Source organism: Microcaecilia unicolor, chromosome 3 (genome assembly GCF_901765095.1).
Source record: "Microcaecilia unicolor chromosome 3, aMicUni1.1, whole genome shotgun sequence".
NCBI classification, from domain to species: domain Eukaryota; kingdom Metazoa; phylum Chordata; class Amphibia; order Gymnophiona; family Siphonopidae; genus Microcaecilia; species Microcaecilia unicolor.
Window position 1 is genome coordinate 394,540,439 of NC_044033.1, and position 26,904 is coordinate 394,567,342.

The window sequence follows — 26,904 nt, forward strand, 5'->3', positions numbered from 1 at the left end:
AAGAAAAAAAAAATAACCTTCAAAATGAGACTTTTTTCCTTTCAATTTTTTCATGAGATGTTTATTTGATTCCATTTTAGTGGACTCAAACACAGTAAAAGGAAAGAGTGACAGTTTAGTTCATTTGATTTTCTATGGGAGAACAAAAAACTAAAGAACATTTTTCTTCTACTAGAAAACAGGTGCTCTCTGGGCAAAAAAAGGTAAGTTGTCTGTGTTTACTCCTGCTCCCAGCTGCAGCAGAGCATAGGTGGATTCATCAGGCCCTTCCAACTAAATTAAGTTTATAAACATACCAAAGAACAGACGACTGACCCTTTATAGTAACATATTTGGACATTACGCACCTCAAGAGGTCAAAATTGTGAATTGGTCCTCAACATTTTTCTAGTGCCTGCTGAGAAGGCTCTATCCATCTGCAAGAATAGGTACCAAGACACATGCCTTATGCAGCCCATCACCCTAATGAGACACACTTTACCATATCATTTCATATCCAACTGCCAGACAGACATGCATGAGTTTGTAAACGGAGGGAGTGATTTTGGAATCTAAGCGGAGATAAGGTGGCGACGCCGGTAATTGAGAAGCGAAACCGTTGTTGGCCAGACTTCTAAGGTCTACACCCTGATCGTGACTGAATAGATAGGGATGGGCTGGAGTGTAAATTTTAAGGGGTTTCATCGTTAGCTTCTGGAATTTAGTACAAGAACAGTGCTGGGCAGACTTCTACAGTCTATGCCCTGAGAATGGCAAGGACAAATCAAACTCGGATATAAAGTATCTTGTTGGGCAGACTGAATGGACCGTACAGGTCTTTATCTGCGGTCATTTACTATGTTACTGTTCTGTAAAATACATGCTAACATTTACATCTGCTTCCAATCAAGACTTGTGCAAGTACTTTTCTTCATAATGTGCCTACAAAATGTGCACCTTCCTGTACAATTAACCTAGGTAACTTGTTATAAAAATTACCCTCTTACATAGTTCATTAATGATGGGAGATGAAGACCAGTATGGTCCATTTAGTCTGCTCAGTAAGGTGGATAGGGTTGTGTTGGGTTTTTTCAACTTTTTCTTGAGATCTTTATTTAATTTCATTCCATTGGATTCAAGCTTGCAGGTTACATCCCGTCGGAAAGCATGCTGAAAAAGCAAACAAGCAGACGCTGAAAAAACCCCACAAAGTTGGTCCGTCAAAAAAAAAAGAAACATTAAAAGCACAGGCCCGCTACAAGAGAAAAGAATGGCTCTGTTTTAGCGGTTTTTCTCTAATGTCTGCTTCTTTTCAATGTTGCCATTCATTGCTCTGGTAGCGGGCCTGTGATTTTGATGTTTTTTTTTTTTTTTGACGGACTAACTTTGTTCTTTTTTTTCAGCGTCTGTTTGCTTGTTTGCTTTTTCAGTGTAGTTTCCGACTGAGTTGCACTTAAGTCTCACATTACCCGGTATGTTGACCAGTTATTTATTATCAATATATTGTTAACGATGCTGAAAAACTTTGTTATCAATTCCTCTGGATGAGGTAATCATATTATGGCATTATTATTTATTAAATTATACCATATCAATAAAAGACGGAGCCTATCATGCAGCTGTATTGTTTTGCTTCACTAGAATTATCTTTGTGTCGTCACATTATTGAAGATATTCCTATTCATGTAAAAACTGATATTTAATTTCTTAACATTTTGTGTGTCATTATTAATGTGTGTCTATATTATTATCTCTATATGTTTTTATTATCATTATTATGATTATTATATAAATTTCTGTATTGTCATTTTATGATTTCATGTTTCAAATATTGTTTTATTGTACTTTTAAATTATAAAACTTACATATCAATTTTGTGTGTTTATACCCCTGGAGAAGGCATTTTTGCCGAAACACAGACCATGTCAGGTCCTAATAAACCTTTTTTTTTTTTTGTTACATTTGTACCCCGCGCTTTCCCACTCATGGCAGGCTCAATGCGGCTTACATGGGGCAATGGAGGGTTAAGTGACTTGCCCAGAGTCACAAGGAGCTGCCTGTGCCTGAAGTGGGAATCGAACTCAGTTCCTTAGTTCCCCAGGACCAAAGTCCACCACCCTAACCACTAGGCCACTCCTCAGCTCCATTTTGAAGCTCTTGCTCAGCTGTTTGGTTGGTCAATTGGATTTTGTCCTCTTCCATCCTTGTTTTGGTTTGCTTGTGTTTTGTGGAAGGTGTGGACCCCTTTTTCTCTTGGTTCCATTGCCTGGAGGGACCCCAGCCAGTCAGGTTTTTAGAATATCTACAATTAATATTCATGAGATAGATTTCCATGCCATGGAGACAAATCTCTCATGAATATTGATTGTGGGTATCCTGAAAACCTGACTGGCTGGGAATTCTCGAGGACTAGGTTGGAAACCACTGCTCTAGGGTATACATATTCAGGTCTGTAAATCTCATCTCAAATAACTTTTGGCACAAACCCCATATCACTTTTGTCACCTTCCTCTGAATGGCTTCAAGTCTATGTTCCTAGCAAGAACATAATACTTCAAGTGCAGCCTCACCAATACTTGTACAGAAATATTAACACCTCCTTTCATAGCATCCTTCTGGCTTTGGCCACTGCCTTGTCGCATTATTTCGCCACCTTGAGAACCTCATGCACTATCACCCCAAAGTCCCTCTCTTGCTCCATACGTATTCAGCCCCTCTCCTCCTACCAACATATAATTACTTTGGATTTCCTATACCCCATGTGTGTCACTTTGCACTTTTTCACATTACAATTTAACTGCCAAACATTAAATCAGTCATAATTTTTGTAGATCCACTCTAATGTTGTCTACTCCCTTCCTAGGTTCCCACTCTATCGCAAATCTTTGTGTCATCTGCAAAAAGGCAAGCTTTTCCATCTAATCCTTCGGCACGCTACTCACAAAAATGCTGAACAAAACTGACCCCTGAGGCATGCCACTACCCATCTTTCTTTCCTCCGAATGAATTCTATTTACCATCATTCTGTCGTCTGTCAGTCAACCAGTTTCTAATGCAGTTCACCACCTTGAGTCTTAATTTCAGTTGATTCAGTTTATTCATGAGCTTCCTATAACTGTATTGAAGGCTTTGCAGAAATTCAAGTAGATTACATCCAGCGGATGTCCTCTATCCAGTCCTCTGTTCATCCAGTCAAATAAATCATTCATTTAGCATGATAAGGGGCAATGTCCTATTGTGGATTAAAAACTGGTTAAAACAAATTTGCTGTTATCTGAGAAGCCAGAGTGACTAGAGTGTCCGCTCTCGATCCTGGGAGAAAGGTGTGAACCTGCTGTGTATTGAGCAGTGCTCCAATGAATGCCAATTGTTGAGCAGGGCGAAGATGGGACTTGGGGTAGTTTACAACAAACCCAAGTAGCTCTAGAACCCGAATAGTCCTCCACATGGACTCCTGAGTACTGTCCTCAGAAGGTGTTTGACAAAGTACCTCATGAAAGACTCCAGAAGAAATTGGAGAGTCATGGGATAGGAGGTACTGTACTATTGTGGATTAAAAACTGGTTAAAAGATAGAAAACAAAGAGTAGGGTTAAATGGTCAGTATTCTCAATGGAGAAGGGTAGTTAGTGGGGTTCCCCAGGGGTCTGTGCTGGGACAGCTGCTTTTTAACATATTTATAAATGACCTAGAGATGGGAGTAACTAGTGAGGTAATTAAATTTGGTGACGACACAAAGTTATTCAAAGTCGTTAAATCGCAGAAGGATTGTGAAAAATTACAAGAGGACCTTACAAGACTGGGAGACTGGGCGTCTAAATTGCAGATGACATTTAATGTAAGCAAATGCAAACTGATGCATGTGGGAAAGAGGAATCCAAATTATAGCTACGTCATGCAAGGTTCCATGTTAGGAGTCACGGACCAAGAAAGGGATCTAGGTGTCGTCGTTGATGATACGTTCAAACCTTCTACTCAGTGTGCTGCTGCGGCTAAGAAAGCAAATAAAATGTTAGGTATTATTAGGAAAGGAATGGAAAACAAAAATGAGGATGTTATAATGACTTTGTATCGCTCCATGGTGTGACTGCACCTCGAATATTGTGTTCAATTCTGGTCACCGCATCTCAAAAAAGATATAGTGGAATAAGAAAAGGTGCAGAGAAGGGCAATGAAAATAAAGGGAATGGGACGACTTCCCCATGAGGAAAGTCTAAAGCGGCTAGGGCTCTTCAGCTTGGAGAAAAGGCGACTGAGGGGAGATATGATAGTGGTCTATAAAATAATGAGTGGAGTTGAACGGGTAGACGTGAATCATCCTGTTTATGCTTTCCAAAAATACTAGGACTAGGGGGAATGCAATGAAGTTACAAAGTAGTAAATTTAAAACGAATCAGAGAAACTTTTTCTTCATTTGACATGTAATTAAATTCTGGAATTTGTTGCCAGAGAATGTGGTAAAAGAGGTTATCTTAGCAGAGTTTTAAAAAGGTTTGGACAGCTTCCTAAAGGAAAAGTCCATAGAGCATTATTAAATTGGACTTGGGGAAAATCCACTATTTCTGGGATAAGCAGTATAAAATGTTTTGTACTTTTTTGGGATCTTGCCAGGTATTTGTGACCTGGATTGGCCACTGTTGGAAACAGGATGCTGGGCTTGATGGAACTTTGGTCTGTCCCAGTATGGCAATACTTATGTAGTATATACAGTTACTTATTTGTACCTGGGGCAATGGATGGTTAAGTGACTTGCCCAGAGTCACAAGGAGCTGCAGTGGGAATCAAACCCAGTTCCCCAGGATAAAATTCCACTGCATTAACCACTAGCCTACTGCTTCCTGGGCTTCCCCCAGCCTCGATCCCCCAGTGCCAATGAGGATGCTGCCAAATCCTAAGTTGACCGGTCCTGGGGTCTGCTAATAGCACCCGGTGTTGAGGAAAGGGAGATCCACTTGATGCCGGTGAACTCCCAATGGATACCGGTATCAGAGCAGCCATGGAGGTCGATGCTGACAGTGCCAAAGACAAGAGCCCCAAAAAACTTCTCCTGTTGAGCCAATCGCACTCTCTGTGTCCTGGCCTGCAAGTGAAGACAAAGATCACAAACAGAAGGGTCATGATCTGGCCCAAGGCACCCAATGCACCAGTTGCGTGGGTCTGTGAGTGAAATAGCATGGCGACATTTAGCACACTGCTTAAAACCACTGGGAGCCTTCTGCGATACCGAAAAAAGAAATTTGGCTAAATTAAACTCAATTTTGAACAACTAAAAAAGGGGAGCGTTCAAATGGAAGTCGGGGCTGCAGCCTAAGTGCACAGCCACTTGCAAAACAATAAAAGAAACAAAAAAAAGTCGGAAAAAGCTTGGGGAAAACAGGAGGAAAACAATTTAAAAAGAAGATGATTACCTGCAAGGGAAGGCACTCGTGATAACGAAAAAATGTTTTAAAAAGCGCAGTGTGAAGAGAAGACTAAGAGAACACTACATAAATACATCCTCTTCGCATTGTGTGGGGGAAAAAAAAAAAAAAAAAAAGAGACTGAGGGACCCGCGCTCAAGGGTCAAGTGGAAAAGCACCAACGCACTTGTGATAGGATACTGCTAGAACTTTCTTTAAGTGTGATTCAGCATCTGCACCTGGGCTCCGTCAGATGATGTCACCCATATGTGACAAATAATGCAGCCTGCTTCTCTTCAGGGAACCAAGTTTTCAGCTCTTTTCTAAATGTCAAATAATCTGTTTCACATCTCAGTTCCTGCAGCACTGAATTAAATTAACTTGGTATAACCAGACACACACAAAAAAATCTTTCGTATTTGCTGATTTTTAAATGTAGAAGTTGATGGCAATTCAAATTTAGGTGTGCTGTTCTCTAAGATCTTAAGCCAAATTTAGCAATGAAGTATTTTTCCAGAGAAAGAGGATAATCAACAAAAAACAACTTGAAAGTCAAGCATAAAATGTTAAAAATTAATTTGCACTGCTATTGGGAGCCAATGTAACAAAAGTAATAAAGGGGACACTCTCTCCCACTTTTGTTTCCCTAACACAGTTCTTGCAGTGGTATTTTGGATAAGTTGCAACCTCTGTATTGCAGTTTAAGAAGCCCCTAAATACAATGAGTTGCAAAAATCCAGTTTTTACAACACAAATGAATGTGCCATCTTCCGCAAATCTTCCCCTGAAAAACTACTAACATGACGCAAAAAAAAGGAGGGGAAATGAGGTGATGGTGATAGCTACCACCAATTGACCACAAGTACACTGCTGATACGAAAGTGCCCTTAATGTTTACAAAAGTACTATTAATCCACATCTTAAGTAGTTTTTACCAGCCTCCACCAGCAAACACTGTTGGAACTTCAATCAACACATCAGCAAGAAGCAATATCATCATTAAACCCAACATCATGCATTCTTCTTCGCTGCCCCTTTCTTTTAGAATTCCCTCCCCCTTAAACATTCTTTTGAATTATCATTAAAAAAAAAAAATTCATATCTGCAGTGAAAGCCTGGCTCTTTACAAAGGCATTTGCCCCTGCTTAGGTAGTTCACAGAGGTATTGTGGCTGAGCCCACTGCTTTCTTTTTCCAATATTTCTCTCATTTCCCCTCCTTTTTCTTGCTAGATACGTATGAGTGTTCCTGGATGTGTGTGCAGAGCCCTTTCCTATCTGATATAGTAATTCCTTTTCCTACTTTAATATTTGTAGGGGTTTTTTTTAGTCTGTTAAACAGCTTAGATCTGCCATAGGGTGGAAAGTAATTGCCCCTTAAGGTACACACATTTTCAGTCATTTGCACTAGTATTCTAGTAAATGCCCACTTTTCTTTTACAGAATAGGCTTAAAATAACAACTATAAGTGGAGCCTATAGCAGGTGCCTTGTTATAAAATTATGCACTTGCTGTCTTGAGCACATGTGTACATATTGGGTCAATTTTTTAACCATCTACTTCCATGCATAAAACTCTGCTATATGCACATTAACAGCATTTAAAATTTACAACCATACTTGTTAAGTGATATGGAGGACCAGGTTACATAAGATGGAGGTCACAAGTCGACCCCTATATTCTTTGCAGATTGTGATGGTTTATTTACATAGATTGGGGCATAGGATGAAGGTGAAAGGAGACAGACTCAGGAGTAACCCAAAGAACATTCTTCACGAAAAGGGTGGTACATTCATGGAACTGCCTCTCAGTGGAGGTGGAGGTGGTGAAGACGAAGACTGTGTTTGAATTCAAGCAAGCTTGGGACAAGTATATAGGATCTGTAAGAGAGAGGAAGGGATAGTAGATGGCCTGGATAGGCCATATGGTCATTATCTGCCTTTATTTTTTTCTCTGTTTCTCATTCTGTCTTCCCATGCACAAGGCAGTTCACCACCATAAATACATAACATTGCAATACCTGGCATTTGTTGCCAGAGAATGTGGTAAAAGGTTAGCTTAGCAGGTTTTAAAAAAGGTTTAAATAATTTCCTAAAAGAAAAGTCCATTAACACATTAAAATGACTAGGAAAAATCCAGTGCTTATTTCTAGGATAAGCAGCATAAAATCTGCTTTACTCATTTGGGATCTGGTTAGGTACTTGTGACTTGGATTGGCCACTGTTGGGAAACAGGACTCTGGGCTTGGTGGACCTTTGGTCTGTCCCAGTATGGCAAAGTTTATGTTATCTTCTTATCATCTACACTATCAAAGTTAAAAGTGCAAGAAAATAAATATTAAATAAAACCTATAACATTAGACAAAGATTGAGACACAGCAAAGACAGGGATCTGGATTTAGCTCGCACCATTTTTCTGTAGTAACTCAAGAGAACTTACATTCAATTACAGCAAATATTTTCCTGTCCCCAGAAGGCCACAGTAAAAATTTGTACCTCAGGCAATAGAGGGTTAAGTGACTTGCCTGAATCAGAAGGAATAGGAATGCAGTTTGAACCCTGGCCTCCCTGGTTCTCAGCTAACCATGAGGCTACTCCCCTCCAAGAAGATGATGCATTTGGAATGCGAGAGGACATTAGTCCTTTCTTCAAATTCTAGGCAATATTCAGAATGCTGTGTAACGCAACCACAATGACACAACATATAAAAAGTTGCAGTCTACTTTTCTTTCTCCTGTTTCTTATCACTACTAAGTTCTACCTACTGACACAGCAATGGCTGAGTCAAATGTACAACCAGCCTATGCTTCAAGGTTAATTTGGTTACACAACCAATATTGCACAAGCCGTGGTGCATGACCCTCCCAGTAAACCTGCTGACGTGCTGCCAAAGACCAAGGCAGGGGAAATGACTCATCATTGTAACCAGGTGGCAATATACAGTGAGAGCCTGGCTACTTGCTGGCAAATGTCTTGAAAGCTACTAGAAAACTACAGCACTCTTCATATAGGAATGCTACAGTGAAATAACCCATGCAAGCTGTGACTATGAATGACCACATGTTTTTATTTTCCACTTCTTTATTGACTATAGCTGCTTCCTTCTTTGGTTGTCTTTCAAATTGGGTTAAGAGGGCTTCTGGATTTGTTTTTATCCTTAGTTACTGAGGTATATTGAGTGACAAAAGAAAATTTTATAACATTGTTTTCCCTTGCATATTGAAATAAAAGTCAACAAAAACGGTGATGCTCTTTTTTTTCGTTTGTTTTAAATAGGAATAACAACGTTTTCTTGGCTAGCATTTCAGTCATACTCCCTTCATCATTTCTATAGGTGTGAGCTTTGGGGGTGCTTGAACACCCCCAATACTGAGCAAACTCCTTCACCATGTCCAGGAAGGTGTTATTTGCATTGAATTTAGCACCTCAACTATTCTGAAAGTTGAATCCTTTTATCATCTCCCATAGCCTGGGGCAGTGGAAGGGAGAGGGATACTGGAAAAAGAGGAAAAAAGAAGTAAGTGGAAGAGCCAGGATCACATTCACTGTGTCTGTGCTGCTTGTAAGTTGAAGGATACACATCAAATCGCTGGCTAGGAGTGGGAGAAGGCACTAGGCCTACTTTGGGGCTTGCCCAACCTGCCTCTCAAACCCGTCCCCCTCCCAGCTTTTAAAATAAGTTCACTCAATTTTTGCAGCCTCAACCAAGAGACCTATCAAATTCATCTTTACAGATAGCTGCATGTTAATCACAGCCTCTCATTCGGCACTCTTCAATAACCCTGGCTCTTACAGTGGGAGTCTCCACTATGTGCACCTTCTGGCTCTTCCCCCAATATACACTCTCATCTCTTCTTCAGAAACTTGCTGCTGGAGAAAGAACAGCTCAGTACAGGTTCTCCAATTGCACTGTGCACCTCTCAGTCAGCACAAGCTACGTGCTGCCCAAACTCTTGCACTATTCTCATCAGACAGAGCAATGCAGGACTTCAGTCAGTGGCAAAGCTAGGCAAAAAAATTAATACAAGCCCCTACAACACCATTTCTGGCCCAGGAAGTGGGGACATGGTGGTATGTATGGAAACTGAAGGGTATCTGGGGTACAGCGTGTACAGGTGATATCAGGGATGGGAGTGTGTACAGGGCCGGGGGTTTTGTTATGTTGGGCAGGGGAATACATATGGGATGCATAGGGAGGTATTTCAACACAGCAGGGGTACGGGATTGCGTATGTTGTGGAACAATGGTGATGTGATGGGTGGAAGTGTGTGCAGATGAAGCATGTCAAGGTGGAGTGGAATGGGCAGTAGGGTTATATAAGATATGATGCGTGTATAAAGAAACAAGTGAGAGAACGGTGTGGGCCTGGTCTGAGAAGCGTATCTGAGGTGGTGGTGTAGGAAGCAGAAGGTAATGTCTGAGGAGAATCTAAGGGAAAGCACAAGGGGGGGGAGAGATATGTCCAAGTTGGGTCTACAGGTAGGGTGGGAGGAATACAATATTCACCTCCTAGAACCACCACCTGCCCTTCAGTCACAGAGGTGGATTGCAGGAAAATATCAGTACAGGGGATTTTTTTTCATATAAGACTATGGTGTATCAAATTACCACCAAGATCCTACAACACTCCTATCTAGATCAGTGAACATTTTTCCTTCCTCGTGATTAGATGAGACTTGCTGATGTCAGTAAACATGAATAGACAAAGGCACACAAAGTTAACAGTCACAATGCGTCTGGCAATGGAAACAGTTTATTTTGTGCTCTAAGACCCAGAACTCAAATAGCAACAACCTTACAACCCTACACGTGAAAGGCAGCACTGCAAATAATACACCAAGCCCTAGGACACTGATACACTTCCAACTGGAAAAATTAAACACGCCAGACTGCTGCAGATTCTTACACAAACTATACACCAGCAGAATTTCTCACCTTGGTCACATGCACAACACAGGCAGATCCTCATCCAGTAAAAAATAAGGGACCACAAATTTGAAATGTACCAATAAACACTTGATGGGAACTTAAGAAGCCAGATCTTGCATGTAATGCAAAGCTGGATAAACACAAACAGAAATGCATTTCTTATGTAAGAGGTATACATTGCCAAAGCTGACGTATTCCAATCATTTATTTTCTAATTACTATGGTTCTGGTCTGTTTTCAAACTTTTTCCAGGATCTACAGTTAATTTTCCATTTTTTTTTCTCCTCCACTGATTTGGCTCTGTTTGGACTGGATTTATTAAGTTGATATACCACTCTAAGTTTTAGAGCACTTTACAATAAAAAATAATAATTACAAAGTTTAAAATTAAAAACAAGGTAAACCAAAAATATACAAACCTTTTCAGAGGCTACCTATTTACCTCTATCTATTCTTAGTCCCTACCTCATCCACACTGATGCCTTCTCTCCTACTATACCTCCTCTTCCAATCATCTCTTCTCATTCCCAATAACCATTTCTCTCTACCTCCTTGCCATATCTCCTCACCCCTTCCTAGCTTTGATTTTACACCTCCTACCTCTTCATATCTTAGCTCTTTTCCCCTTCCACTTTATAATCTCCCCTTTAACCCCTTGTCTACCTACTGTTTTGTCCATCTTCCACTGAATTACCCTTCCCAGTCCATTTCCTCAGGGGGAGGAATGCTGGCTTCGGCCTAACCCCTGGTAAGCCTTTCCTCAGCTGAGAGGTGCCCAGCTCTACCACCGGCTGCCTTTCAGGTGCTGTGGAGGACTTGCAGCTCATCTGCATATCCTTACAGCCTTCTCCGGGGTGACACCCAGGTCCACTCCGATCCACTCAGGGCCTCCGCTCTAGGTGCCCAGCGCTCCCCACCAGGTGCTGTGGAGGACTTGCAGCCCTTCTGCATTTCCTCACAGCTGTATCCGGGGAGACTCTAGTTCCACCCCAATCTTCCCAGGGCCCTCGCTCCAAGTGCACAGAGTTTCAAGGTGCTTTTTGGCTAGGATCAGGCGACCCTCAGGGGGAGGAATGCTGGCTTCGGCCTAACCCCTGGTAAGCCTTTCCTCAGCTGAGAGGTGCCCAGCTCTACCACCGGCTGCCTTTCAGGTGCTGTGGAGGACTTGCAGCTCATCTGCATATCCTTAAAGCCTTCTCCGGGGTGATACCCAGGTCCACTCCGATCCACTCAGGGCCTCCGCTCTAGGTGGCATTTTTCTCTTTACATCTAATCTTCTTCCCAGTTGCTAAAGTACCTCAGTCATTTATGGTCCCTATTCACATTCTCTTCCTAGCCCTGTCCCTTCCTAATCTTTTCCCTCACCTCCTACCTCTCTCCGCTACAGGAACTCACTGCCCATCCATCGACTTCATCACCTCACCTTCTCTCCTACCCTCTTCCTCCCTCTTGGCTTTTAATCTCCGCCTCTTTCTTCCGTCCATTTTGCCTTCCCCATTCCACCTAAATACATCTTGCCTTCAACGCCTTCGTGGCCACACCTCTCCTACTCTCCTCCGCTCTCTTTTACTCCTTCTCTTACTCTCAGCCGGTGACATCAATCCCAATCCTGGCCCCCCTCAAAAACTATTATCCCAACTCTACAGATCTCACCGCGACCTCTCTAACCTCATCTCTATTTCTCTACTCCCCTCCTCTTCTCTGCCCTTCTCTTGCGCCCTATGGAATGCCCGCTCTATCTGTAACAAACTCGCCTATATCCAGGACCTCTTTATCTCGCGTCACCTCCATCTGCTCGCCATAACAGAAACCTGGCTCTGCCCTGATGACTCTGCTTCAGTCGCAGCCCTGTGCCATGGCGGTTATCTATTTTCACATACTCCTCGCCCTGCTGGCCGTGGGGGCGGTGTTGGACTACTTCTCTCTCCCTCCTCCAGATTTCAACCCCTTCCTTCCACCTCAATCTCACTGTTTTTCCTCCTTTGAAGTCCACTCTATCCGCCTTTTCTCTCCTCTGCCTCTTCGAATAGCGGTTATTTATCGTCCCCCTGATAAGTCCCTTTCATCCTCTCTCAGTGACTTTGACGCCTGGCTTGCCTTCTTCCATGATCCTTCCTCCCCCTCTCTCATCCTTGGTGACTTTAATATTCCTGCTAATGATCCTTCCAACTCTTATATAAGTTACTCGCTTTAACGTCCTCCTTTAATCTCCAACTATGCTCCACCTCCCCCACTCATCAAAATTGTCACTGTCTTGATCTCATCTTCTCCTCCAACTGTTCACCCTCTAGTTTCCTTGCCTCTGATCTTCCCTCCTCTGATCACCATCTTATAACTTTCACACTTAAATCTCCTCCCTCCCAGTCCCGTCCTATCTTATCTAATTTATCTAGGAATCTTCACAATATTGACCATTCATCTCTATCCTCCCGTGTTTCAAACCTCCTCTCTACTGTGGCACCATCCACGTCTGTCAACGAGGCTGTTTCTTCTTACAACAATACTCTATCCTCTGCCTTAGACACTCTTGCACCTTTGATGACCCGCCCTGTAAGGCGTACAAAACCCCAACCTTGGCTGACTTCTAATATCCGCTACCTACGTTCCTGTACCCGCTCCGCTGAACGCCTCTGGCGGAAATCTCGGGCCCTTGCTGATTTCTTACACTTTAAGTTCATGCTGACCTCCTTCCAATCTGCTCTTTTACGTGCAAAACAGGATTATTATATCCAACTGACCAACTCTCTTGGCTCTAATCCTCGACTTCTCTTCACCACATTGAACTCTCTCCTCAAGGTGCCCCCTCCCCCAACCCCCCCCCCCCCCCTTCATTATCTCCTCAGACCCTTGCTGAATTCTTTCACAACAAGGTTCAAAAGATAAACCTTGCTTTCTCTACCTCACCACCTCTCCCTCAACTAGTCCGTTCCCCTCTCTCTCCTTCCCCTCATTCCTGAAGTTACTATTGAGGAAACTACACTTCTCCTTTCTTCCTCAAAATGTACCACCTGTTCCTCTGATCCCATTCCCACCCACCTTCTTAATGCCATCTCTTCTGCTCTTATTCCTTTTATCTGTCACATTCTCAACCTCTCACTTTCCACTGCGACTGTCCCTGCTGCCTTTAAACATGCTGTGGTCACACCTCTCCTTAAGAAGCCTTCACTCGACCCTACTTGTCCCTCTAATTACCGACCCATCTCCCTCCTTCCTTTTCTCTCCAAATTACTTGAGCGTGCTGTTCACCGCCGCTGCCTTGATTTTCTCTCCTCACATGCTATTCTTGACCCACTACAATCTGGTTTTCGCCCTCTCCACTCAACCGAAACTACGCTTACTAAAGTCTCCAATGACCTATTACTGGCTAAATCCAGAGGTCAATATTCCATCCTCATTCTTCTTGATCTTTCCGCTGCTTTTGACACTGTCGATCACAGCATACTTCTCGATACCCTGTCCTCACTTGGATTCCAGGGCTCTGTCCTTTCCTGGTTCTCTTCCTACCTCTCCCTCCGCACCTTTAGTGTTCACTCTGGTGGATCCTCTTCTATCCCTCTGCCTGTCGGCATACCTCAGGGTTCTGTTCTTGGTCCCCTCCTCTTTTCTATCTACACTTCTTCCCTTGGTTCATTAATCTCATCCCATGGCTTTTCCTACCATCTCTATGCTGATGACTCCCAAATCTACCTTTCTACCCCTGATATCTCACCTTGCATCCAAACCAAAGTTTCAGCGTGCTTGTCTGACATTGCTGTCTGGATGTCTCAATGCCACCTGAAATTAAATATGACCAAAACCGAGCTTCTCATTTTCCCCCCCAAACCCACCTCCCTGCTCCCCCCGTTTTCTATTTCTGTTGATGGCTCTCTCATTCTCCCTGTCTCCTCAGCTCGAAACCTTGGGGTCATCTTTGACTCTTCTCTCTCCTTCTCTGCTCATATCCAGCAGATTGCCAAGACCTGTCGTTTCTTTCTTTACAACATCCGTAAAATCCACCCCTTTCTTTCCAAGCACTCTACCAAAACCCTCATCCACACCCTTGTCACCTCTCGTTTAGACTACTGCAATCTGCTTCTTGCTGGCCTCCCACTTAGTCACCTCTCCCCCCTCCAGTCAGTTCAAAACTCTGCTGCCCGTCTAGTCTTCCACCAGGGTCACTTTACTCATACTACCCCTCTCCTCAAGACCCTTCACTGGCTCCCTATCCGTTTTCGCATCCTGTTCAAACTTCTTCTACTAACCTATAAATATACTCACTCTGCTGCTCCCCAGTATCTCTCCACACTCGTCCTTCCCTACACCCCTTCCCGTGCACTCCGCTCCATGGATAAATCCTTCTTATCTGTTCCCTTCTCCACTACTGCCAACTCCAGACTTCGCGCCTTCTGTCTCGCTGCACCCTAAGCCTGGAATAAACTTCCTGAGCCCCTACGTCTTGCCCCATCCTTGGCCACCTTTAAATCTAGACTGAAAGCCCACCTCTTTAACATAGCTTTTGACTTGTAACCACTTTTAACCACTTGCCTCCACCTACCCTCCTCTCTTCCTTCCCGTTCACAGTAATTGATTTGATTTGCTTACTTTATTTATTTTTTGTCTATTAGATTGTAAGCTCTTTGAGCAGGGACTGTCTTTCTTCTATGTTTGTGCAGCGCTGCGTACGCCTTGTAGCGCTATAGAAATGCTAAATAGTAGTAGTAGTAGTAGCACTTTCTTCTCTGTCTCAAATTATGACTCTCTATTCTTTGCATTCCCACTACCATCACAGAGTCCCTACTACAGCCCTCCACCCAACAGCTGAGTTCCAGGTTAGTCCTTCCCTCCGGTTGTTGAATCCCCATCTCCTACTCAGGCATCCACTAATGAAGTTCCTCCTCCCATTCTCTCTATCATAGCCAGTTTTCAGCTTGCACTCCCACCCCAATTCTCCCAGTCCTGATTCCTACTCAGCCCCCCCAATACCTAAATTCCAGCTCTTCCCCAGTCAAAAATACAAGACACCATTCTGTCGTCGTCCCCACCTCCCATCCAGGTCCAGCATTTGCCATCTCTCTCTCCTCACTACACCTTTCAGCATCAACTGTCTCCATAGTTCATTCTTGTCCAGCATCTCCTCTATCTACCTAGTTCCCTCCCTCCCTCCCCATGTCCAGGATTACCCCTTTGTCATCCTATTCCACTGCTTCCTGCCATCATGCCTAGGGTCTGCCCTATCTTCCTTTTTTTCTTTCTCTCCTAGTAGTTCAACCCTCAAAGGTCCTATTATAAAACTAAAATAGGACTGCATTACAAAGCTATGAAGAAATTATTTCAACTCGTAAATAAGCTACTAGACACCACCCATATCACCACAGCCAACACAGACACCTCACCCGCAGACAAACTTGCCAACTACTTTAATGAAAAAATAATAAAATTACGCAGCACACTTCCTCAGCACAACACAGACATCAAAAACTTCTTCAACGACCTAGACCAAATCCCTGGTGGATGCCCAGCCGACCGTCTCTGGACAACATTTACTCTCCTCACCATTGAATCAGTCACAAAAATGACTCATAGATTTGCCAACACCCACTGCAAACTGGACATATGTCCCAGTCATCTACTCAAATCCGCCCCTGACCGCTTCATAACAGACCTCACATCCTACCTAAACTTCATGCTACAACATAGTCTCTTCCCTGAGGAATATGGTAATATCCTACCCACCCCAATACCAAAAGACGTCAAGAAAAACACAAATGACCTAACCAATTACCGCTGTGTTGCATGTATACCATTAGTAGTTAAACTGATGGAGAGCTTGGTGACCAAACAGCTTACGGAATATATGGACAAGTTCTCAATACTACACGACTCACAGTCAGGGTTCTGCCCCACCACAGTACTGAAACTGTCCTAGTCACACTCCTGGCCAAATTCAAGCTAGAAATAGCCACAGGTAAAAGTATACTTCTCCTCCAATTCGATATGTCGAGCGCATTCGACATAGTAAACCACAATATATTACCAAGAATCCTTGGCCATTTCGGGATTGATGGAAACGTACTTAACTGAATAAAGGGTTTTCTAACCACCAGAACTTACCGAGTAAAATCAAACTCAAACATATCATCACAATGGAAAGCTACCTGTGGAGTACCTCAAGGATCACCACTATCACCAACACTCTTCAACATGATGATGAACCCACTGGCAAAGTCCCCATCCAACCGAGGCCTCAACCTGTTCATCTATGCAGACGACGTCACTATCAGAAATAACCAATGAAATCAATGACGGCCTGAACATCATGAACTCCTGGGCAAACTCATTCCAACTGAAACTGAACACTGAAAAGACACACTGCCTCATCCTCTCATCTCAACATAACACGTACAAACCCACAACCATAAACACCGCAGAATACACCCTCCCTATCACAGAGAGCCAAAAAATACTCGGCATCACAATTGACCGCAACCTTATCTTTGAAAGCCAAGTAAACTCCGTAATAAAGAAAATGTTCTACTCAATGTGGAAACTTAAACGAATAAAACCTTTCTTCCCAAGGGAAATCTTTCGAAACCTAATACAATCAATGGTCCTAAGCCATGCAGATCACTGCAACGCAATCTATGCGGAATGTAAAGAACTCGCAAAAAAAAAACTCCAGACCGCCCAAAACACAGCTGCCAGGCTGATATCTGGTAAATCATGATTTGAAAGTACTAAACCCCTTCGAAAAAAGCTGCACTGGCTCCCAATCAAAGAACGTATCATCTTCAAAATATGCACCTTTGTCCACAAAATTATCTACGGCGTAGTCCCAGGATACATGACAGACCTCATAGATCTATCAACCAGAAACAGAATCGGATCATCACGATCATACCTAAACTTACATTACCCAAATTGCAAAGGTATTAAATACAAAACATCTTACGCATCCACCTTCTCCTACGTAAGCACACAATTATGGAATGGACTCCCGAAAGCTGTAAAAACAATCAATAACCACCTAAACTTTAGAAAATTACTAAAAACCAACCTCTTCAAAAAGGCTTACCTCACCGATCCAACATAAATCCCCACGTCCAGCAACACAGCTCAACCAATGATCGTACTGGACACTATACAATCTTCATTCCATACGACCTTCACGGTGCCTGACACACACCTACCTCATTTGACCACAGTACAACCTTGTATTTGGTATCAACCGACTGGTGAACGCCTTCACGGTACTATGCAAGCCACATTGAGCCTGCAAATAGGTGGGAAAATGTGGGGTACAAATGTAACAAATAAATAAATCTCTGCCTCCCCAGCATCCAGTTCATCGAGATCCAGTCCATCTTGCACTGCAGGTGACCATCATGCATAAAAAAACTGGTCCTGCAGCAGCCAGCAATCATAGCAACACGTGAAGCATGGGACCTTAAACTTGGATCTGTGCAGGAGGCTGCATGTCCTCTAGCATCAAATCCTAAATACTTTTTTTAAATTCATGCATAAACAACCCCTTGCTTTCTTCTATTCTGTTACTGTTTTACCTCCACTATTTCCACTGAGAGGCCATTCCGTGCTTCCACCATCCTTTCTATTAAGTAATATATTTTAGCCTTTCTTATATCAACAAGCAAGTTCAATTTATCATCTCACTACTAAAAAAATCATGTTACTTTTCTCCCATGAGAAAACTATAAAAAGCTCATAAGCAGTTTGCACCTTTCACCAAGTCTGTCAAACCTAATATGTCAGATTGTTTGATCCTCAGGATCTCAGAATCCCAAGAGTAGAGTAGGATACAGTCAATCTTCAACCACCACAAATAGGTCTGCATAAATATTTAGCAGGTATGTTTGCATCAATTTGGTTCAAGAGACTTTGGATATCTTGAAAACCAGACCCACCAGCATTCCTCAAGGAATTATTTAATACCTCCTGATAATGCACACTCCCCATACCTCCAAAAACGAGGTACCAACTTAATACTAATTTTACTATTTCACAGAAAAAGAAAAAAAAATCCAGAAGACTATTACTACTACTATAAATCATTTCTATAGCGCTACCAGTCGTACGCAGCGCTTCACAATTGAACATGAAGAAGAGACAGCCCTTACTCAAGAGAGCTTACAATCTATTTCAAGACAGACAGACAGTTAGGCATCAAAAGCAATATCAAGCAGGTGGGCCTTTAGCCCGGATTTGAAGGCGGCCAGAGATGGAGCTTGATGTAGCAGCTCAGGAAGTCTATTCCAGGCATAAGGTGCAGCAAGATAAAAGGAACGGAGTCTGGAGTTAGCGGTAGAGGAGAAGGGTGCAGTTAGGAGAGATTTACCTAGTGAACGAAGTTCCTGGGAAGGAGTGTAGGGAGAGATGAGGGTGGAGAAGTAGTGAGGGGCTGCAGAGTGAATGCACTTATAGGTCAATAAGAGGAGCTTGAATTGTATACGGAAACAGATAGGGAGCCAGTGAAGTGACTTCTGGAGAGGGCTGATATGAGCAAGAAGACATGTCAACATTTCAACATGATGCCTTATTTGGTACAGAAATATGCACATTAGAACACCAGTTATACAAATTAATGTGTCATAAGTATATTACTTAAAGATGGGTTTTCCCAAAAGGAAACTAAGAAATACATGGCATTAGCTGGTGACCAGAAGAACTAAATTATAACAAGACAACTACAAAAATGTTCCCTAATACAATAGGAACTGATCCCACCGAGATTTCAAATTAACTGGTCTGTTTCTCTAGGGAAGGAAGAGAATAGAGAATACAAAAAGCATATCCTAATTACTGGTCACCTATTGGTGGACAATATTTGAATGAAATTAAATAAATGGTTAATATGATCTTATAAGGTTAATTTCCCTTCAGGAACAGACCACACCCCCATCCCCAAATTCTTTCCTCACCAAGCTTCCAGAAAAAGATAACAGCATTGGATGCCCTTTAGAAATCATTATATAATAGGAATACTTTATCAAATTCTGCATGAGCACCTTTTCTTACTAATACACAACAGAAGAGGTAAAATGTGTTATGAGACCAGAAAATGTCCAAAGTAAAAAAAAACAGAAAATTAATTTGAAACAATATTCAAAAAAACATGCAGGTTGATTTGTCATTAATTCCAGTAGTCTTCTTAGAATGCTGATAATTAAAGATTTACTCACTTTTAAATTTTACTCCCAGGAGAATCTATACACCAGTGCTTTGCAGAATTTTGGCAGGATATCTCTGGGGTACAAATTCAGCTTGAACTGATGGGAGACAGAACCATGGTTCAAATGCAGCTGCTGCTGTAGACTGTGCACCACGCTGCTCTTGCAAGGTGCTGTCAGAGTGGTACCAAAGTCCTGTGCTGATCTGGCAAGACTTTGAAAACAGCATAGGATTGAGCACCATTTACACGATATATCAAAAATGCCCCTCTTTACATGAATCTCCAGGTAACTGGAAGCCAGAGTTTAAAATTTTGCTTACAAAGTATTTTTCAAAATTTGCTTGGGTTCTGCTCCATCCTATTTCAGTTTGTCTATACAGAGATATGAGCCAGCGCACTTATTCCACTCTTCACAAAAATCCCTTCTTGCATGTCCTGTGAATGTTAAGCTGGTGGGGACTAAAAATAACGTATTTTCCTGTACTGCTAGATAGGAACATGATTTTGTTGCATTTAAAGATGGAAACAAACTTAGTCCAGTTCTGTAAATTATATAGAGCATGGCCATTTTCTGATATTTTTTCTGATTAGTATTTATGTGATATTTGTAAAAGTTTTTAGAGGGTTAAATGAAAAGTAATGCCTCCAACCCCATAACCTTTGTTTAAATTAAGGTATTGTAATAAATAAATAACAAAAATAAGACAAGATTTTGAAAGTTGTTGCGGCTAACTGCACATCTTAACTCTTCAACCAGATGCTCACAGTCCTTTCCACCTCTTAATTTGAGTCAAACAGATGCTCTCAAAGACATTCTTTCAATGAAAAAGATGGAAACCACATGGCACTAAGTCTGGGTTGTATGGCGGATGAGGTAAGATTGAGACCTATCTTCGTAATTGCAACTATGGTGTTTCATGTTGTGGAAGACCTTAGCATTTTCAGGTTGCAACAAAAGTTCCTTCTTGTGCTTCCAAACTCTTCTCAATCATTCCTTCAAAGTTTTTAGAATTGCAATGTAATGCTTTGAGAGATTCTTCAATTGTCCTTTATAAGTCTCACATAAGACTCGTCCATTGCTATCAAACGGCACCCACTTAGTTTTTGAACCACATCAACCTTTCCTGGTTCACACTCTTTACATTTGTTGGCCCAGTGACACACAGTAGTCACATCAATTGAGTCATCACCATAAACAATCTGCATGCAGTGATGAATTTCAATAGTCAAATTCTATCATGGCACGTTGCTTAAATTGCAGTGAGTACTCACTGCATGCTTTCCTTTTACAAGCAACTGCAAAAATAGACTTCACAGAGATACTTCTTGCCAGCTGAGGTGAAGAAGAGATTTCAAAGAACAAGTGAACATGTGTAGCACGTCAGTGTTGATGAATTATTTTGATAGAGGCATTTTTCATTTAACCTTCATACACTGATTTATGTATTTTAGCTATTCACCTCCTTTTTAGTCTGTGTACGGTGTAGTATATAAAAATTTTAAAAATACATACTAACTCCTCTGGAAAGATTTCAAAATTATTTGAAGTAGTGCTAGGTTCTGTAAACTGTTCCTCTGCCTATTAATGACATTATGTTGGTAAAGTTCCATTTAAAATTTGAACAGCTCTGTTAGAAAACACACAAATTAAGACAAAAATGTAGAAATTTCTTTTAATATTTAATTCATCAATTTGTGGACAAGGCAACTTTTAGTTTCTTTAGTATCGGAATGAGAACAAAAGCAGTTACCTTCATTTAGTCCTTGCTAAGGGCGACAAAGCTCCCAGGAAAAGAGATTAGAATTTATCATGTGATGTAAAACTTCTCTACAGCGCCAAAATCTCTCTCAATTACCCCTGTAATTGTAAAAACAAAGTATTTTATGATCCTGTTCAGCTCAGTAGCTTAGCCAGACCAACCAATTTCAAGTCCATTGTGGGTGGGCACAAAATTATCTCTGCCTTCCCCCAATCCCAGCGATCTCTCAAATTCAAAATAAATACCTCAATGTGTGCAAAAAAACTAAGCACACATGGTATGCCAATGGTAGTGGAGGCTCAGGGACACTGCTGCTGATTGCCAAACTTAGTAGGCGTTTTGGATGCTGAAGGTGGTCTTCAGGTTACGGGGCTTGGGGATCCCCGCCAGCTGGCAAAAGTGTGCCGCTGCTGCTTGGGCCCAAGTCCAAAGTGGGTGGATTCCTGCCCACCTGGCCCCACCCATGACTACACCACTGGTTCTGCTAAAATATTTATATTATTGAGCACCAGACCAAGGGAGCAGGTTCAGTGGAGATGGGTCCACCTGTAGAGGATAATGTAATCTGATTTTCTTTTTGCTTATCACCACCATTTTGGTTACCTCAATTATGTATTTTTCTTTTACTTGCTTTCCCCTTCCTTTTTCTGGGCCACTATACAGTTGAGATACAGAATCCGTACAAATATAATTTTTTATTTAATTTAAGAATGTCTAATAAAATTTTATTGAGTTAAAAAAAATGACAGTAGACAGAAGTAGTAATGGCATGACACTATAAGTTAAGAATTCTCTAGTGTCTACGTAGAATACCAATTCTGCAGGACAGAAACAAGAGCATTCTGAAATCCCTATAGATAGAAATCTTACATGTGGTGGGGGAAAATATAGCGGTAGGGGATCATCATCATTCACTTGACCACGATTATGAAATGGTAATGAGATTAGCCTACTTAATACAAAACACAATAACAACTTACTTCAATAAATCCAATAACGATTGTGTAAATGCCTCCATCAGGGCATGCCAGGAATGTTAAGTTTCTAAATGCCGTAAATGACCTTCATAGAGCAACTGGCTGAACAGCCAAGAGGGCAGCTATTTTAGAATTAGTTCTTACTGGAATACAGGATTTGGTACAGAGAGTAATGGTGGTGGCAAATGGTATCCACCATAGGAGCCAACTTTTCAAAATGATTGGGGGAGCTGAATTTTTTTTTTTTTTTTTTTTTTTTTACAGGTGGTGCATTCCCCCCTCTCCCTCTCCTCCGAGTTCCAGGCCCCCTCTCTCTCCGAATTCCAGGCCCCCTCCCCCTCTCTCCGAGTTCCAGGCCCCCCTCTCTCTCTCCGAGTTCCAGGCCCCCTCCCTCTCCTCCGAGTTCCAGGCCCTCACTCCCTCCCTCTCCTCCGAGTTCCAGGCCCCCCCTTCCCTCCCTCTCGGAGTGCTAGCCCGACCTGCGCTGCCCGCCCTCTTCTCCCAGTCCACCGCCTGCCCCTCGCCTTCCTGAATGCCGCCCAGAATTTAAAAGTTCTTACCTCGGGGTCCGGCGGCAGCAATGAAAGGCAAGAAAGCTTGGTGCTTCAGCCTGCCTCCCCTTCTCTCTCAGCTCTGCCTCTGGTCCCGCCCTTGCGGAAACAGGAAATGAGGGCGGGACCAGAGGCAGAGCTGAGAGAGAAGGGAAGGCAGGCTGAAGCGCCGTGCCTGCTCGCATTTCACTGCTGCCGCTGGACCCAGAGGTAAGAACTTTTAAATTCTGGGCGGCACGCAGGAAGGCGAGGGGCAGGCGGTGGACTGGGAGAAGAGGGCGACGCGACTTTTTTTTTTTTTTTTTTTAAGCTGTGAGGAAAGCAGAGGTATTGAAGACTCCGGAGGCTCAGATGAGTGGGAAAGGCAGGGAAAGGGCGAACCTATATGCCTGCATCCACTGTTGGTGGGTAAGGACAGGGAAAGCAAGGCAATATGTCCACATCCACAGAGGTATGGGTAAGGCAGGGAAAGGGCTAACCTATGTGCCTTTAAAGTGAAGCTGCTATAGCCTCCAACACCCCGGTTAACAACTGGCAAGCCAGGAACCACCTCCCGGCAGATTTTTCTGGAGCTCGAACAAGCTGCAGCCACCCTGAAGAGGCAGTGGAGCTAGCTGGCCAAGAGGGCACTGTGAAAGTTTGAGTGCTCTCTATCTCCCCTGCTGATTGATGGACATAACCCATACGTAATGGCTTCCTCTGCTTGATGACAAGGAAATTTCTGTTTATAATGTGTAAATCCTCATTCTGTATTTAGTGAAAGTCCATGTGCATTCTGCATATGTGACAGAAGTGAAATTTTTTCCAGCGTTTAGTTTCTCTGAAAGGATCTAGCGCGTTCCAGCTTGTTCTGCTTTTCCAGTAACAGATGTCTCACTGTTCGAGTGTCTGTTGCTTTATTTGGAATACAGACATTCAAGAAAAAGGTTGTTAATGTTTTGAGTCCTGTGGTATAATCCTGTGTGTTGCTGTGCTATGGTGAATTTGCTACGCGGGTTCTAAGTGCCTTTTGGGCAGGATTTTGTTCCAGTAAGGGGACAGCAACACAAACAGCCACCAGAAATCTGAATATTATTTGTGTGTGTAAGTTTTAAGTAAGGGAAACAGCCCAGTAAGGGAAACAGCCCTAGCTCTGCTCTACACCAACTGTTGAAGGAGTCTGTGAATACAGATATGTTTGCAAATCTTGATATACATAGTTTATAATGGGGTTCTGTCCCATCCTGTACAGTCTTCAGACTTTGTTCCCATACACAATTGTTTGAATGATGCTACTGAATACTGCAGTGAGCCCTTTTGATTTTCTATTCCAATGTCTTCCATAGCCAATATAATGGCGAGGCAATGTCACGAACATGAGTGTGATACGTGAAAATGTGACTTTGGCTTCCCCCCAACCCTACCTTGTTTGAATTTCCCTGTTATTCCCCAAATACTTGTGCCTAGGAGATACCACTGGCTGTCTACGTTTCATTGCGTGGTTGGTTTTGGGCCTTTACATTTATTCAGAAAAGGCACTGCAGTTTTTAGGTATAGTTTAAAATCCTGTGTAAAGTGCTGTCCTCTACAAGCAAAAGCAATTGATGTAAATGGAATAAACATTGGGTCAGCACTGAGCCAGTAGCAATGAGTGCATTTTTCAAAAATTGACTGCCACAAGCTAATTTAGGTTGGACATTCAGGGCCTGGTCATGTCTGGTCAGTGGCAGTACTTGGAATTTAATCAGAAATGGCCAACATTGCCTTGAATGAATCTCTTCATAAAAGTATAGTTAATAAAGTCAAATAAATACTCAGTGTTGTACCCGCATAGCTACCCGGGTGAAGACTGGACTGCTATTTAAGCGGCCCTATTTGCCCGATTAACTTATGCAGGCACCGGCATGGAATATTGCAAGTGCCTGCATTATTTTTGGGACTGCTCCGACTCCATCCCCAGACAGTGCTGTGGTGGTCAGAGAAGACATTGAGTAATACCGCCCAGTTAAGGCTACAGAATATTTCCTCCTCAGCTGCTCAGAGCAATTTAACCAGGCAGGAGCCTCTCCTGCCTGGTTAAATTGTTTTGAATATCATATCCCATCTTTTCAGTATAGATCTTTATTCACCCAGATGCATCCCAGGAAATTAAATGTACCTCAAATACTTTCCCTGCAATAATCTCTCCACTGTCAAGTAAAAAAAAAAAAACTAAGCAACTAATCTGACCTCAAAATTCCTGATTTCGGGCTCAACTATGATAAATTGAGAAAAGAAAGCTTCCCAGGAACCCCTCTCATTAATACAATAAGTCTCTTTGAGTTGGGATCTATAGTTTGATATACTGGCCTTCTTATTCCCTTTGATTAATTGGACCACGATTTCTATCACTGCACTGTACACTGATGACTATCTATACATAAAAAATATTCGCCAAGAGAAAATATTTGGTGTATCTGTGGCATCAGGTGTTTTTCAGAAGAAATGGTATTTTTGGCTAACCTTCCTGATAGTCTAAAATCCTCCCCCCTCCCCCCCCCCCCCCCCACCCCAAAAAAAGAAACCCAAGTCCAACTGGAGTTTTAATACTGCATAATTTTAGAACTAAGAAAAAGCCTGAATTCTGCAATATAATCACAGACATCTCTCATTATTCAGGATGTGCCCTGATAAAAGGATCTGAATATCACTAAACAAAACTATTTAGAAACACATTTCTTGGCAAACAGCATTTAAAATGAAAGTCACAGATTAAGACTTAATTTCAACTCTTATCTAGCAATCACCACAACAGCACCTACACCAAAAATCCAAATAATAACCAGAATCAAGTTGTTAAGCCACCTCTGATCAACACTGCCCTTTTTTGGGGCATTTTTATTTCCTCACTGCTCTGCCAACACAGAAGGCACATAAAACTATTCCTACACATTAATTTACCTCCTCAACTGTGAACTTCTGAACCCGGTAACAGATACTTGCGCTGAAACATCGTGTGCTGATATAATGAGCTAATTTTCAAACAATCCAGTTTTTCAGCCTTGGTGGATCATCTCATAATTAAGCAATAAGAACCGAGGAGGGTGGGGTGCTTACAAAAACATAGCACCACACCTCAAAGAGGCAAACGCAAGGCAAAACTCAACATGAGACACTTCAGGTAGGCCGTTTCCCTTCATTAAAAACAGGTCAGAAAGTTATCTATCAAAGCAGTAATGTAACTGATAAGCAACATTTCCAACCATCTGTACACCATGCATGCCAGTAGCTGGGCTGCAGGACTTAATACAGACACTGCTGGGCTTCTACAGTTAGTATATATTTCATTGATCTCCCACATTTTCTTTTCCCTTGGTTCAAACATCAACCTTCTCTACAAAAAAACATTAAAGGCCCTAAAGATGTCCAATTATGTGAAACATATGAGACTCACAGAGGCTGAATCCACCCTGCTCTGTCTCAGGCATCAGAAGGTAGCAAAGCATCCCAAAGCAAGACCCTGCAAGATAGGGCACAGTGTTGGAAATTTCTGCTCACATGGCCTGGCACCTATTCTGTGCAACTGTAAGAACAATCCATCTGTTTTGTCCCATAATTAGAATATATGTTTTAAAAAGATTAAATTAATGCAGTGCTTTCTAAAGTGAGTAAAAAATATATCACCCGTCATTAGATGTTACCTAAACACAAGAAAACAAGCACAGCATGTTTTGACCGATGTACTACTGCTGAAGAATTCAGGGGATTCGCTTGAGACCAATACATAGTTTGCAAACCTTTCCAGTACATGTGTTTTTGCTCTCATCACTTGTTTAGAGTGGAGGAGTAGCCTAATGATTAGGACAGCGGGATAAGAACCAGGGGAACTGGGTTCAATTCCCACTGCAGCTCCATGTGACCTGGGCGAGTCACCTAACCCTCCCTTGCCCTGGGTACAAAATATACTGTGAGCCCACTAGGGACAGAGAAGGTACCTGTACATAGTATATGAACCATTTTGTTTGTAACAGAAAGGTGATATATCAAATCCCTTACCCTTATCATATATATCTGAGAAAAGACTTCTGTGAAGTTCACGCATTACAACTTTTTTTTTTTTAAGACCTGATAACAAATGTACCACAACCTACATAGACTTTGATTTTCTCTAGGCCCAAAATGTCACTAGCTC

At 42.2% G+C, this 26,904-nt stretch overlaps 1 protein-coding gene across 1 annotated transcript in view; it reads right to left on the minus strand.

The window, feature by feature from the left end:
• The window catches only part of PINX1 (PIN2 (TERF1) interacting telomerase inhibitor 1), a 268,784-nt gene that overhangs the window by 169,094 nt on the left and 72,786 nt on the right, over positions 1-26,904 (minus strand). The window lies entirely within an intron of this gene.